A 16,778-nucleotide genomic window follows, 5' to 3' on the forward strand; every position below is an offset into this window, starting at 1 on the left:
ATCTGTCTATGGCACTGCTATGGGGAGGGGGGGTCTGTGTATAGCACTGCTATGGGGAGGGGGGGAGGATCTGTCTATGGCACTGCTATGGGGAGGGGGGTCTGTGTATAGCACTGCTATGGGGAGGAGGGGGGTCTGTGTATGGCACTGCTATGGGAAGGGGGATCTGTGCACTGTTATGTGGAAAGGGATCTGTGCACTGTTATGTCCATAACAGTGCACATATCCCCCTCTCCATAACAGCGCCACCCACAGATCCCCCTCTCCATAACTGCGCCACCCACAGATCCCCCTCTCCATAACTGCGCCACCCACAGATCCCCCTCTCCATAACTGCGCCACCCACAGATCCCCCTCTCCATAACTACGCCACCCACAGATCCCCCTCTCCATAACTGCGCCACCCACAGATCCCCCTCTCCATAACTGCGCCACCCACAGATCCCCCTCTCCATAACTACGCCGTCCACAGATCCCCCTCTCCATAACTACGCCGTCCACAGATCCCCCTCTCCATAACTACGCCGCCCACAGATCCCCCTCTCCATAACTACGCCGTCCACAGATTCCCCCTCTCCATAACTGCGCCACCCACAGATCCCCCTCTCCATAACTGCGCCACCCACAGATCCCCCTCTCCATAACTGCGCCACCCACAGATCCCCCTCTCCATAACTGCGCCACCCACAGATCCCCCTCTCCATAACTGCGCCACCCACAGATCCCCCTCTCCATAACTACGCCGTCCACAGATCCCCCTCTCCATAACTACGCCGTCCACAGATCCCCCTCTCCATAACTACGCCGCCCACAGATCCCCCTCTCCATAACTACGCCGTCCACAGATCCACCTCTCCATAACTGCGCTGTCCACAGATCCCCCTCTCCATAACTACGCCGTCCACAGATCCACCTCTCCATAACTGCGCCGTCCACAGATCCCCCTCTCCATAACTACGCCGTCCACAGATCCCCCTCTCCATAACTACGCCGTCCACAGATCCACCTCTCCATAACTGCGCCGTCCACAGATCCCCCATAATAGTGTCGTCCACAGATCCCCCATAATAGTGTCGTCCACAGATCCCCCATAATAGTGTCGTCCACAGATCCCCCATAATAGTGTCGTCCACAGATCCCCCATAATAGTGTCGTCCACAATTTGTTTTAATATGGCCTTTGAACATAATTTTTCAAGTAAGATCATATAAACCTCTCTGTTTTGTAAGTTTGTCGTTTTTCCCGATTAATCGATTAATCGTAGAAATTAATCGGCAACTAATCGATTATTCAAATAATCGTTAGCTGCAGCCCTAGTCCACAGCAGTTATCATGTCCCCTAGAGTGTCCCCAGTAATAAGAACACCCTATATTGTGCTCCAGGTAATAATCCCTGTATAGTGTATCCAGAAATAATAGAATTGCCCCTACAGTGCCTCCCCAATAGCAACACCCCCATGCTGCCCCCCATATAGTAATTTCCTCCACACTGCCCCCACTCAGTAAGTTCCTCCACACTGCCCCCATACAGTAGTTTCCTCCACACTGCCCCATACAGTAATTTTCCCCACACTGCCCCCCATAGTAATTTGCCCCCACACAGTAATTTTCCCCACACTGCCCCCACACAGTAATTTCCTCCACACAGTAATTTCCTCCACACTGTCCCCACACAGTAGTTTCCTCCACACTGCCCCCATACAGTAATTTCCCCCACACTGCCCACACAGTAATTTCCTCCACACTACCCCCACACAGTAATTTCCTCCACACTGTCCCCACACAGTAGTTTCCTCCACACTGTCCCCACACAGTAATTTCCTCCACACTGTCCCCACACAGTAATTTCCTCCACACAGTAATTTCCTCCACACTGTCCCCACACAGTAGTTTCCTCCACACTGCCCCCATACAGTAATTTCCCCCACACTGCCCACACAGTAATTTCCCCCACACTGCCCCCCATAGTAATTTGCCCCCACACAGTAATTTCCCCCACACTGCCCCCACACAGTAATTTCCCCCACACTGCCCCAACACAGTAGTTTCCTCCACACTGCCCCCACACAGTAATTTCCCCCACACAGTAATTTCCCTCACACTGCCCCCACACAGTAATTATCCCACACTGCCCCCTCACAGTAATTACCCCCACACTGCTCCCACACAGTAATTTCCTCCACACTGCCCCCACACAGTAATTTCCTCCACACTGTCCCCACACAGTAGTTTCCTCCACACTGTCCCCACACAGTAATGTCCCTCACACTGCCCCCACACAGTAATTTCCTCCACACTGCCCCCACACAGTAATTTCCTCCACACTGTCCCCACACAGTAATTACCCCCACACTGCCCCCACACAATAGTTTCCTCCACACTTCCCCCATACCGTAATTTCCCCCACACTGCCCACACAGTAATTTCCCCCACACTGCCCCTCATAGTAATTTGCCCCCACACAGTAATTTCCCCTACACTGCCCCCACACAGTAATTTCCCCCACACTGCCCCCACACAGTAATTACCCCCACACTGCCCCCACACAGTAATTTCCTCCACACTGTCCCCACACAGTAATTTCCTCCACACTGTCCCCACACAGTAATTTCCTCCACACTGTCCCAACACAGTAGTTTCCTCCACACTGCCCCCACACAGTAATTTCCCCCACACAGTAATTACCCCCACACTGCCCCCACACAGTAATTTCCTCCACACTGTCCCCACACAGTAATTTCCTCCACACTGTCCCCACACAGTAGTTTCCTCCACACTGTCCCAACACAGTAGTTTCCTCCACACTTCCCCCATACCGTAATTTCCCCCACACTGCCCACACAGTAATTTCCCCCACACTGCCCCTCATAGTAATTTGCCCCCACACAGTAATTTCCCCTACACTGCCCCCACACAGTAATTTCCCCCACACTGCCCCCACACAGTAATTACCCCCACACTGCCCCCACACAGTAATTTCCTCCACACTGTCCCCACACAGTAATTTCCTCCACACTGTCCCCACACAGTAGTTTCCTCCACACTGTCCCCACACAGTAGTTTCCTCCACACTGTCCCCACACAGTAGTGTCCCTCACACTGCCCCCACACAGTAATTTCCTCCACACTGCCCCCACACAGTAGTTTCCTCCACACTGCCCCCACACAGTAATTTCCCCCACACTGCCCCCACACAGTAATTTCCCCCACACAGTAATTTCCTCCACACTGCCCCCACACAGTAATTTCCTCCACACTGTCCCCACACAGTAGTTTCCTCCACACTGTCCCCACACAGTAGTGTCCCTCACACTGCCCCCACACAGTAATTTCCTTCACACTGCCCCCACACAGTAATTTCCTCCACACTGTCCCCACACAGTAATTTCCCCCACACTGCCCACACTGCCCACACTGCCCACACAGTAATTTCCCCCACACTGCCCACACAGTAATTCCCCCCACACTGCCCCCAATAGTAATTTCCCCCCACACAGTAATTTCCCCCACACTGCCCCCACACAGTAATTTCCCCCACACTGCCCCCACACAGTAATTTCCCCCACACAGTAATTACCCCCACACTGCCCCCACACAGTAATTTCCTCCACACTGCCCCCACACATTAATTTCCTCCACATTGTCCCCACACAGTAGTTTCCTCCACACTGTCCCCACACAGTAGTGTCCCTCACACTGCCCCACACAGTAATTTCCTCCACACTACCCCCACACAGTAATTTCCTCCACACTGTCCCCACACAGTAGTTTCCTCCACACTGCCCCCATACTGTAGTTTCCCCCACACAGTAATTTCCCCCACACTGCCCACACAGTAATATCCCCCACACTGCCCCCCATAGTAATTTGCCCCCACACAGTAATTTCCCCCACACTGCCCCCCATAGTAATTTCCCCCCACACAGTAATTTCCCCCACACTGCCCCCACACAGTAATTTCCCCCATACTGCCCCCACACAGTAATTTCTCCCACACTGCCCACACAGTAATTTCCCCCACACTGCCCACACAGTAATTTCCCCCACACTGCCCACACAGTAATTTCCCCCACACTGCCCACACAGTAATTTGCCCCCACACTGCCCACACAGTAATTTGCCCCACACTGCCCACACAGTAATTTCCGCCACACTGCCCACACAGTAATTTCCTCCACACTACCCCCATACAGTAATTTACCCCACACAGTAGTGTCCCCCACACTGCCCCATACAGTATTTTCCCTCACACAGCCCCTATACAGTAGTGTCCCCCACACTGCCCCCATACAGTAGTGTCCCCACACAGTAGTGTCCCCACACAGTAGTTTCCCCCACACTGCCCCCCACGCAGTAGTTTCCCCCACATTGCCAATATAGTAATTCTCCCCCACATAGTATTCCCTCCCATAATTATTGCCCCCACATAGTAATCCCTCCGATGATAATTTGCCCTCACACAGTATCCCACCATATTCCCCCCCCCCCCCACGTGTCCACCTGTGTGCACCCCCCTCATGTCCCCCAAAGTTGGCACATAAAATAAAATATAAATTTGCCCCCACACAGTATCCCACCATATTTTTCCCCCACATGTCGTCCTTTGTGCACCCCCCTCATGTCCCCCAAAGTTGAGGGGACCCAAAAAACAAAAAACGAAATGCTAAATACTTACCTGCGCTTGCTCGCAGAGTCCCGGCACTGTGCTGCTGAGTCCCAGCATAGGGGCGTGCGATGACGCCTGCGCCGGGATTTCACTACCCCATAGGCCTGAAACGATGTGCTCCACTCCCGTGCCCCGCCCCATTATGTGGGTATCAGCGCTTCAGCAATTGATGGAAGTGCTCACTGCTTCTGGGCCTGGCAGTGGCACCCCAGTGAGAGCCGGCACCCGGGGCGGACCGCCCCCCCCCCCCTGGGCACACCACTGGTCGGCACCAACAATTATTTCACCCCAGGAACAAGCGTTTCATTGGGTGAACTGCACAGAGGCAGACTGGGAACTTAAAGTGGTCCTGAAAAAATAAAAAAATAAAACAGATGGTGGGGCAACACATCATGTAGGCGGGGTCAGTAATACCGTAGTGTAGTGCAAAATACCCTCCCAGCAGAACTAAATACCACAGTGCAGCACAATATACTGTCCCAAAAGCTGGCCCTCTGCCATCAATATCTGCCATTTTATATCCTCCTCCAGTTGTCTGATTAAAATATGGAGCAGGGAACTAAGGAGGTGAGATGCGGGCCACAGCAGAGAGGAGGACTTGGGCATCGGCCCACCAGGAAATTTCCCTGTACACCCTATGGCCAGTCTGCACTTGGATCTGTGATACCTTTAGATGGGCAGATTATTGGGAATGAATATTCCTATGAGTGGCGAATGCTGGATGATAAATCTGCCGGACCAGTCTAGTTTCAGTTTATACTATTAGTAGGTTTAATTTATAACACAATTTTGTACCAAAATGTTGATGCATTTTTGCTGCACACTGGCACATCTTAAAAGGGTTCTCCGGTTTGCATCACCATTCTTTAAAATAATCATTTATGAAGGTAGCTGTAATGTTGTAATATATTTATTTTACCTTTATTACTTCTATTTTCTGTTCTGGGCTGTGGTCACATGACCATGTCCATGCAGCTCTTTCTTATTTCCTGTGATGTTATGTCCATGGGGGTGTCAAAGATAGAGGAGTGTCAATGTAATTAGCTGGGTGGGAGGAGCTATAAACTAGCTGGGTGTTAGGGGCAGTGATAGGGGAGTGTCTATGTAATTGAGTAGGAGGAGCTATAAACTAGCTGGGTGTTAGGGGCAGTGATAGGGGAGTGTCTATCTAACTAGCTGGTGGGAGGAGCTATAAACTAGCTGGGTGTTAGGGGCAATGATAGACACTCCCCTATCTAACTAGCTGGTGGGAGGAGCTATAAACTAGCTGGGTGTTAGGGGCAATGATAGGGGAGTGTCTATCTAACTAGCTGGTGGGAGGAGCTATAAACTAGCTGGGTGTGAGGGGCAGCGATAGGGGAGTGTCTATATAACTAGCTGGGAGGAGCTGCTAGGGGAGTGTTTATGTAACTAGCTGGGTGGGAGGTGCTATTAACTAGCTGGGTGTGAGGGGCAGCGATAGGGGAGTGTCTATATAACTAGCTGGGAGGAGCTAGGGGAGTGTTTATCTAACTAGCTGGTGGGAGGAGCTATAAACTAGCTGGGTGTTAGGGGCAATGATAGGGGAGTGTCTATCTAACTAGCTGGTGGGAGGAGCTATAAACTAGCTGGGTGTTAGGGGCAGTGATAGGGGAGTGTCTATCTAACTAGCTGGTGGGAGGAGCTATAAACTAGCTGGGTGTTAGGGGCAGTGCTGGAGCTGGGGCAGAGAAAGGAGAAGTGCAGAATGGGTTTAGTTAGATACAGCAATGGGAACTGCTACATACAGGATGTAAACCAGAGTGAAAACTGGTCAGGAGAGACCATATTGGGAAAAAAAAGTTTGGAGAAGATGTACAAGAGGCAATCAACTACATGAACATTCCTGGAAACACCCTTTTTAAGCAATGCCCCTTTCTGAAAGTTAATTCCCTTTCCCACAGATCTTATATCCATAAAATGCTGCCCTCAAACAGGGCAGCCTAGTTTAACCCTTTCATGACATGGAGTGTTTTGGGATGTTGTGCAAAATTTCAGCTTTTGAAAGTGTACAGCCACTCGAGGCAGAATTTCCGGTGCAGATTTTACAGCATTCACACAAAGGAAATTCTGCTGCAGATTTCACTCTATTCATTGCTAAGGGTGAAATCTGCACTGGATGTTTGCAAGATTAATTGACAAGCTGTGGAATTGAGGGGCTGTCAGCGCCATCCATCTTCCCATCAACTCTGACCAGCTTCCCTGTCCCTGATAAAGAAAAGCATCCCCACAACATGATGCTGCCACCACCATGTTTCACCATGTGTTAAGGATAATGTGCAGTGTTAGTTTTCCGCCACACATAGCATTTTATATTTAGGCCAAAAAGTTCAACTTTGGTCCCATCTAACCAGAGCACCTTCTTCCACAGGTTTGCTGTGTCCCCTACATGGCTTGTGGCAAACTGCATACGGGACTTCTTATGGCTTGCTTTCAAAAATGCCTTTCTTCTTGCCACTCTTCCATAAAGGCCAGATTTGTGGATTACATGACTATTAGTTGTCCTGTGGACAGATTCTCCCACCTAAGCTGTGGATCTCTGCAGCTCCTACAGAGTGACCATGGGCCTCTTGGCCGCTTCTCTAATTAGTGCTGTCCTTGCCTGGGCTGTCAGCAGGGGCGGACTGGGAACTTAAAGTGGCCCCGAAAAAAATCCTAAAAGTGACATTATGTTGTAGGTGGGTCCAAATTGACAGAAGGCAGGTCCAACACAAGTATGCGGGGCCATATTGCGGTACAAAATACTGTCCCATTATAGACAAATACCTCAGTGCAACACAATAAACTGCCCAAGCAGCATCAAAAACCACACTGCAGCACAAATTACCGTATTTTTCGCCCCATAAGATGCACTTTTTCTTCCCCCAAAATGGGGGAGAAATGCCCCTGCGTCTTATGGGGCGAATGCATGCAGTTTTACATCGCTGGCAGCGATGTAGGAGCGAGCGGGGACTCGGGGAGGGACTGGGGGGAGGGTCTGGGGGCTGGCAATAGCGGCGGGGCGGTGCAGTCAGTGTAGTATAGCACCGCCCCAGTATACTAATATAAGATGTAATTTTCAAATAATAGTTATTAAACTTGCCCCCTTAGTCCTATTACTAACTTACATCCTAATCGCGGCAGTAGAATTCAGGCCGGGCGGGCGGGCAGGCGGCAGCGTAACTCTTGTCACGTGCCTGCGCCGCCTACTTTATGAATGAAGCAGGCGGCGCAGGCAAGTGACGTCAGTAAGAGACGCGCCGGCCGCCCGGCCTGCCTGCATTCTACAGCAGCGATTCGGATGTAAGGTAGAAATAGGACTGATGGGGCATGTTTAATAAGTATAAATTGAATATAACTTATTTTAGTATACTGGCAGCGGGGGCGATCTGTGGATGGCACAGTTATGGGCTGGGGGGGGGGGTCTGTGGATGGCACAGTTATGGGCTGGGGGGGTCTGTGGATGGCACTGTTATGGGCTGGGGGGGGGTCTGTGGATGGCACATATATAACAGTGCCACCCACAGATCCCCCCCAGCCCATAACAGTGCCATCCACAGATTCCCCCCCCTGTAACAATGCCATCCACAGATCCCCCTGTAATAGTGCAAGCCACAGATGCCCCCCATAACAGTGTCCGTCATCCACAGATCCCCCCATAACAGTGTCCGTCATCCACAGATCCCCCCATAACAGTGTCCGTCATCCACAGATCCCCCCATAACAGTGTCCGTCATCCACAGATCCCCCCCATAACAGTGTCCGTCATCCACAGATCCCCCACATAACAGTGTCAGTCATCCACAGATCCCCCCATAACAGTGTCCGTCATCCACAGATCCCCCACATAACAGTGTCCGTCATCCACAGATCCCCCCCATAACAGTGTCCGTCATCCACAGATCCCCCATAACAGTGTCCGTCATCCACAGATCCCCCACATAACAGTGTCAGTCATCCACAGATCCCCCCATAACAGTGTCCGTCATCCACAGATCCCCCATAACAGTGTCCGTCATCCACAGATCCCCCACATAACAGTGTCCGTCATCCACAGATCCCCCCATAACAGTGTCAGTCATCCACAGATCCCCAGTAATAGTGCCATCCACAGACCACCATTCGTTCCAAACCCACCAAACACACAGCACACCTTTTGGTTAAAAAATTTTTTTTCTTATTTTCCTCCCCAAAAACCTAGGTGCGTCTTATGGGCCGGTGCGTCTTATAGGGCGAAAAATACGGTACCTCCTCAGAGGATGCCCCTCTGTGGCGGCCAGTGCCAACTGCCACGTTCTGGTTACTCCAGTTGCCTTAGGATGGTAAGACAGCTGAATTCAGGAATCAGGTTGCCAGCCAGGTACATAACTATTTGACATCCCCGGCTTTAATTTACTCTGGTAGCGTCAGATCATTACTTACCTGGCTTCGCTGGCAAAGGAGGGCTCAGGCACCCCCCTGGGTATCGGCCCACCGGGAAATTTCCTTATAGAATCTATAGCTAATCCGCCCCTGGCTGTCGGCCTAAGGTAGGTTTGCAGATGTGCCATACTCCTTCCATTTTTGGATGAAGGATTGAACAATGCTCCTGTTCTGAGCTTGGGATGTTTTTTTTTTTTATAATCTAACCTTGCGTTGCACTTCTCCCCAACTTTATCCCTGACCTGTCTGGTGTGTTACTTCATTTTCATAATGCAGTTGGATCATCAATGTTCTCTAACAAACCTGAGAGGCCTTCACAGAACAACTATAGTTATACTGAGAATACATTGCACACAGATGGACTCTATTTACTAATTAAGGCATTTGAAGGAAATTAGTCACAATGGATTTTATTTAGGGGTATCAGAGGACTGAATACAAATGGACACCATACTTTTCAGATTTTTATTTATTAAAAACATTCAAAACCATGACTCGTTTTCTTTTCACTTCACACATACTTGTTACTTTGTGTTGGTCTATCACATAAAATACCAATAAAAAACATTTAAGGGCTATGTACACCTTTGGAGCAAAACATTTTTATAATTGCATGTTATTTATTTTTATAATTGGTCTTTATTAAAAACATTGAACTGTTCTCTCACAAAGGGTTAACAGTTTGTCTAGGTGTTAATCATACTTTTTACTTTCACTATGTATGTCATCTAATAACCCATATCTCCAATTTACTAAGAGTCATAAACACTTATTTAAAGACACATTCTTATCAGTAAGATAAGTACTGAGCTATAATGAGTGTTATAATGCCAGAGAGCAGAGATAAGGAGAACTTCAGATTAGCTGGGTGATGGAGCAGAGAGAAAATTCAGATTCCTCTATTAGAGCACCTCAGCCCTGTACAGAGAAAAGGGCCCCATATTTGTAATAAAGACTAATTTAAATAATGATTTTAGCTCAAAATGACGGCAATGCAATAATAAAAAATTGCCCCCAAAGGTGTACATAGCCTTTCCGTTTGTGGGTTTAATGTGGAAAAGTTCAAGGCCTTTGAATACTTTTATCCACTGTATCCAGTGCTATAGTGTGTGGATGAGATTTCTTAAAAATTCATCCACTTGGTTGGTATTGTAAAAAGTTGCCGATTTTCTGGATACAAATCTTTCTTTGTGGACATATCTTTAGTGATACGCATCTATAATACAGAAATGTGAATCCAGCCATAGAAACAGCATCTGTACATGGGTAATAACCAAGTACAGAATTTTTTTAGTGAAGGTGCCAAAGCAGGTGTAGAATAGGCAAACACTGGCTGCCGGAGATAATTATTGCATGCTTGGAGTAACATACACCCTGTGTGACAGATACATATGCCTGAGCACCTGACACCTATGATTTATAAACCACAATGGTGGAGCACAAGGGCGCTTCCTGGTGAAATATCTCTAAGTAAATGGGCAGGGCCGGTGCAAGGATTTTTTGCCGCCCTAGGTAAGATAAAAATTGCCGCCCCCCCCCCCTTATCAGATGATCTGCCCATATCATCTGTGGATGACGCACTGTTATGGGGGAATCTGTGGATGATGCACTGTTATGGGGGGATCTGTGGATGACGCACTGTTATGAGGGGGATCTGTGGATGACGCACTGTTATGAGGGGGATCTGTGGATGACACACTGTTATGGGGGATCTGTGGATGACACACTGTTACGGGGAGATCTGTGGATGACGCACTGTTACGGGGGGATCTGTGGATGACACTTATGTCATCCACAGATCCCCATAAGTGTCATCTACAGATCCCCCATCAAATGCATCAGTGTCTTCACAGTAGTTATACCCTGATATGTGCCCCCTCACAGTAGTTATGCCCAGATATGTGCCCCCTCACAGTAGTTATGCCCAGATATGTGCCCCCTCACAGTAGTTATGCCCAGATATGTGCCCTCTTCACAGTAGGTATGCCCTCATATGTGCCCTCCTCACAGTAGTTATACCCTGATATGTGCCCCCTCACAGTAGTTATGCCAAGATATCTGCCCCCTCACGGTAGTTATGCCAGATATGTGCCCTCTTCACAGTAGTATTGCTCACTCGTGCCCAATCACAGTAGTTATGCCCTGATATGTGCCCTCTTCACAGTAGTTATGCCCTGATATGTGCCCTCCTTACAGTAGTTATGCCCAGATATGTGCCCCCTCACAGTAGTTATGTCAGATATGTGCCCTCTTTACAGTAGTTATGCCCAGATATGTGCCCCCTCACAGTAGTTATGTCAGATATGTGCCCTCTTTACAGTAGTAATGCTCACACGTGCCCCCTCACGTCGTTTGCATTTCTTTCTGGCAAAGCTACCTGGTTCCGGCCCACAAAATTTATACCAAGTCTAGTGCGGCCCTCAGACGAAAAATGGTTGGGCACCACTGCACTAAGGCACTAAAATGTCTCTATAGCAGCAGCAGTGATAGTAGGTGTTCCCATTTCAAAAAGGATACATAAAACTGTAAGTTGAGTCAATCTCCTAGAACAATTGTATCAACACAAAGTTGATGTAATAGTATCAAAATATCCAAATTGCAGGGCAATCAAATTGGCCTGGGCGGGACGGGGCTAAGCTCTGTTCACTTGAATGGAGCTTAGCCCTGCCCAGGCCAATTGATACTAGTCATGACGTCACTGGGCCAGCGGTAAACAGTGAGAAGGATATAGCGAGAAGGATATAGCTATTCGCATTCATGCATCAATGTGCTTTATATTTTATGGGGTTGAGAATCGAGTCCAAAAATTCTTTATCTTGTTTGCAAGCAAAAAGACGAGCCCCCAACTTCCTGAAATGCGTTTCGGGACCCGTGGTCCCTTCATCAGTGAGTCACTGGTTACCGTCATCTTGGACCTTTACTACGCCGATCACGTGTGAGGGGGAATCCCAGTGAGGTCAGCGCTGACGTCTGTATTACGCTGAAGTGCGCTCTACCAAACAGAGTCTACGAGCGCTGCCTCACTCCACGTGGAACACCGAAAGTCTGCACACAGACAAGTACAGCAAACGGAACCTACGGGGCTGCGAAGGGGGAAGAAAATTTCTGGAGAGGTAAGCGCCGGGGAGTACCGAAGAATATGCGGGACGCCGCGTCGAGGTACACCGGACTGAAACCTATTTACCCCTACTTGCAAGTCCTTCAATAATCGCTTGTTGTTGAGGCCTTTGAATATTCTGTCACTGATTATGTGGTGATATATACTACAAGTGCTGATAACGACAGTATCCTTTTGAATTGCTGCTGCTTTACATATCACTGCCTTTTGGGAATTACTGTTTTGGGTTGATTACCATATCAACCGCACGCACTAATTTGATTTGCCCTGCGATTTGGATATTTTGATACTATCACATCAACTTTGTGCTGATACAATTGTTCTAGGACATTGACTCAACTTAAGAGTTCTATGTATCCTTTTTGAAATGGGAAGACCTACTATCACTGCTGCTGCTATAGAGACATTTTAGTGCTTAGTGGATACCAACCTTGGTTCATTTATTCTGCTAGGATTTATTTCTGCACCTACATTCTAATTTTATTCCATTGATGCGTGTGAAATTGATTATTGATTTTAGATATTAAATACGTTCTCCATATGTAAGTGTCCTGTTTACATTTGTTTAGACTGGGTGAGTCTCTAGCAGTTGCACCTATCCATCTATACTCTCAGTAGAGCAACCCAATACGATATTCTTGTTCTCTAAAGTAGTAAAAATGAAACCAGAGTCATACAAAAAAATAAAAATAAATGAAAGGGCTGTCAGGAGATTTGTACCTATGACACCGGCTGACCTGCTACAATGTGCGCTTGGCTTATGAAGACATCTGTGTTGGTTCCATGTTCATATGTGTCCGCATTGCTGAGAAAGATGATGTTTTAATGCACGGGTGTCAAACACAAGGCCCGCGGCCCGCGTCATGTGGCCCGCGTAGCCGCCGCCAGCCTTCACCTTTTATTATCATATCCTGTAGGCGGCCCCTGCAGGAAGTGATAATAAATCGCATAAGGAGCGCTGTGTATTACCGGTACTTACAACTACAAGCGCTCGCCGAGAGGAGGGAGGAGGCAGGCTGGGAGGATGGGCGCTGGCAGTGTGAGTCATACGTCACGCGCCTGCGCCGCCCACTTTATGAATGAAGCAGGCGGCGTGGGCGCATGACGTATGACTCTCGCTGCCAGCGCCTGTCCTCCCGGCCTGCCTCCTCCCTCCTCTCGGCGAGCGCTTGTAGTTGTAAGTACCGGTAATACACAGCGCTCCTTATGCGATTATATACATACGGTAACCATTAACTATTAGAGATACGATTATACAGTGAGCGGGGCCCGTGTAGTAGAATAGTCACTGCACGGGCCCCGCTGTCATTATAAAAGCAGACGCCGGCCCCCAGCCCGTGTATTGAGGGTCATTCACTACTACAGGGACACTTATGGAGGGGATCTGTGGATGACACATAGCATAAGATGCTATATATGTGTCATCCACAGATGCCCCCCATAACTGTCACCCACAGATCCCCCATAAGAGCCACCTACAGATCCCCCATAAGAGCCACCCACAGATCCCCCATAAGTGTCACCCACAGATCCCCCATAAGTGTCACCCACAGATCCCCCATAAGTGTCACCCACAGATCCCCCATAAGTGTCACCCACAGATCCCCCATAAGTATCACCCACAGATCCCCCATAACAGTGCGTCACCCACAGATCCCCCATAAGTGTCACCCACAGATCCCCCATAAGTGTCACCCACAGATCCCCCATAACAGTGCGTCACCCACAGATCCCCCATAACAGTGCCATCCACAGATCCCCCATAACAGTGCCATCCACAGATCCCCCATAACAGTGCCACCCACAGACCACAATTAGTTCAAAACCACCAAAAGCACACCTTTTGGTTCAAAATATATTTTTTCTTATTTTCCTCCTCAAAAACCTAGGTGCGTCTTATGGGCCGGTGCGTCTTATAGGGCGAAAAATACGGTAACCCTTACAGTTCTGGAATGTGTTGGATAACACTGACAGCATTATGTCAGTGTTATCCAACACATTCCAGAACTGTAAGGGTTACATAGCATCATAAATCAGTATAATGCTATGTGACCCCAGTCAGCGCTTGCAGGTCAAGCTTTCAGAGCTAGTTATTACTTACATTATTACAAAAAACAGTAATAATTGAATGCAGTGACAATAATTTATGATAATAAAGAGTGGACACATAGTCCTACAGATACAACCGGCCCTTTGAGGGTGACCAAACTGCTGATGCGGCCCCCGATGAATTTGAGTTTGACACCCCTGTTTTAATGTATGCAAATGAGCCTCTAGGAGCAATGGGGGCGTTGCTGTTACTCCTAGAGGTTCTGCTCTCTCTGCAACTGCTGCATCCTCTGCATTGACAGGACCAGACAGATGTGATTATGTTTTCACCGGCCCTGTCAAAGTGCAGAGGGTTCGGCAGTTGCAGAGAGAGCAGAGCCTCTAGGTCTAAGGACAACACCTCTGTTGCTCCAAGAGGTTCATTTGCATACATTAAAACTTTATCTCAGCAATGCAGCCACATATGAACATGGAACCAACACAGATGTAACAGGTCAGCCAGTTTCATAGGTACAAATCTGATGACAGACTGTTGCCTGTTTTGAAATCCTCAAATTGTGGATCCGCAAAACAAGGACACGGGCCATGTGCGTTCCATAATACGGACAAGAATAGAACATGTTCATTATTTTTGAGGATGCCATAGAACGGACATGCGGATGCAGAAAGCACATGGTGTCCGCATCTTTTGCGGCCGCATTGAAGTGAATGGGTCCGCATCTGACCTTCAAAAAATGCGGATCGGATGCGTACAAAAAAATATGTTTGTCCATGAGTCCTTAATTAGATATTCTGATAAAGGTTGCTGGGAATTCCCCAAAAGGGCGATTGCTTGAGCAAACAAAAAAAAAAGTCAGGAACCTTGCAGAGGCATTACTAACCATGTTAAACATAGTAAAAATAAGACGATATAGAAACGCTAAAGAATATCTAAAATATCTAAAAACAGAGAAATAAAATCAGACAAAATAAGCATATTATTACATAATTCTTTGGTTTGCTCGATCATCTCATTTAGGCCCCTTGCACACGAACGTATTTTCATTCCGTTTCCATTCTGTTTTTTTGAGGACTGTATACGGAACCATTCATTTCAATGGGTCCGCAAAAAAACGGAAGGTACTCAGTGTGCATTCCATTTCCGTATTTCAGTTCTACAAAAAAATACATGTCCTATTATTGTCCGCATTACGGACAATAATAGGACTGTTCTATTAGGCCCCTTGCAGACGAGTGTGCCAGATTCAGTCCGGATGCGTTGCGGGCGGGTTCAGGGAAATAAATAGCAAATAAAGGGAAAATAATAGCATTCTTTAACTCACCTCATCCACTTAATCGCCCAGCCGTTATCGACTTCTTTCAGGATCTGCAAAAAGACCTGCACTGACATTATCGAGCTCAGGTGACGTCAGCGCAGGTCCTGCTGAATGAAGATAGAAGGTCAGCCTTTGCAAGGTCCTTCAAGAAGAACAAAGAAGAGGATCCCGGCTGAGCGATCAAGTAGATGAGGTGAGTTATGTTTTTATTATTTTTTTAACCCCTAAAGCCACATTTTACTAAGCATTCTGTTTTAAAGGGACCCTGTCACTGGGATTTTGGGTATAAAGCTGAGGACATGGGTTGCTAGATGGCCACTAGCACATCCGCAATACCGTCCCCATAGCTCTGTGTGCTTTTACTGTGTATAAAAACCGATTTGATACATATGCAAATTAACCTGAGATGTGTCAGAGCTTGAAAATATGACTCTTCTCTGGTCACACAAGTAAGATATGACTCTTTTATGTTAATTTGCATATGTATCAAATTGTTTTTTTTTACACAATAAAAGCACACAGAGCTATGGGGACTGGGTATTGCTGATGTGCTAGCGGTGATCTAGCAACCCATGTCCTCAGCTCTATACCCCAAATCCCGGTGACAGGTTCCCTTTAAAGAATGCTATTATTTTCCCTTCTAACAATGTTATAAGGGAAAATAATAAAATCTACAGAACACCGATCCCAAGCCCGAACTTCAGTGGAGAAGTCAGTGTTCGGGTCTGGGTACCACATTCAGTTTTTTCTCACGCGCGTGCAAAACGCATTGCACTCGCGTGAAAAAAACTGAACAACGGAACGCAATCGCAGTCAAACCTGACTGAAATTGCGTGCCTACTCGCACGATTTCCCCTGAATGCACCTGCATCGCATCCGGCCCTCACCCGCGACGCTCTTGTGAAGGGGGCCTTTGTCTTTCAGGCACGAGAGTCTGCAACTTATTGGATGTTCTCGTGCCTGAAGGACTAAATGAGATGATCGAGCAAACCAAAGAATAATATAATGATATGCTCATTAGCGTATACCCCTCTGCGTGGAGATGACCCCCTCCAGTAGCTGATCCCCATGACTGCTATGTCTTCTTCTCCAGTATGAGCAAAGGTCATAAAAGCCTAAAATATCAGCCCTGACTCATCCTGGAAATAACCGTCACTGACATGGTGAAATGGCATGGTGCAAATATAGGGGGCAGTAAGTGCTGGCACTG

Source organism: Bufo gargarizans, chromosome 1, assembly GCF_014858855.1.
Source record: "Bufo gargarizans isolate SCDJY-AF-19 chromosome 1, ASM1485885v1, whole genome shotgun sequence".
NCBI lineage: Eukaryota > Metazoa > Chordata > Amphibia > Anura > Bufonidae > Bufo > Bufo gargarizans.